Here is a 742-nt window from a genome sequence, read left to right on the forward strand (position 1 = left end):
TATTTTAAATCTATGACCTTTTTTATGCTTTAAAATTTAAGCAATAAAACAATTTCTACAACTTTGAATCTACTGTGTCTGCGAAGTTGATTATGCATGAAACAATTTATTTTTGTCTCATAATGAATTAATAGAAAATAGAGTATAGTAGAGAAAAAAACACAGCTATATATCTTGGTTCAATCATCTTATACAATGTAGTATATCCAGTCTTCACTACAACAATAATAAAATTTTTACTATCTTTTCAATAATTACAATTACCAATTTTTTAGGATTCTTTCTAAGAGAGTCACTTAGATAAAGATGTCAAAAATGTCTTTTTTTAAAGATATTTTTTAAAAATTGAAATTTAACACATATAATTAATTTAATTGTATTATTTTTATTAAAATTAGACTGGATCAATTTAACAAAAAAATTAATAAATTAAATTTTTAAATCGGTATAAATTAATATTTTTTATAAAAAATTACTACAATATCCCTATTATAAAACACAACTAAAATATCCCTATATATATATTGAAAACTTTAAATTCTAACCCTATAACGATAGAGAAAAAAAGGGCTAGAATTTAGGATTCTCAAAATTAATATATATAATAAGAGTATTTTAATTATTTTCTATAATAGAGGTATTGTAGTCATTTTTTATAAAAAAAATATATATTAATTTAGACCGATTTAAAATTTGGTTCATCGATTTTTTGGTCAAATCAGTTTGTTTGATCTAATTATGA

Source organism: Arachis ipaensis, chromosome B05 (assembly GCF_000816755.2).
Source record: "Arachis ipaensis cultivar K30076 chromosome B05, Araip1.1, whole genome shotgun sequence".
NCBI lineage: Eukaryota > Viridiplantae > Streptophyta > Magnoliopsida > Fabales > Fabaceae > Arachis > Arachis ipaensis.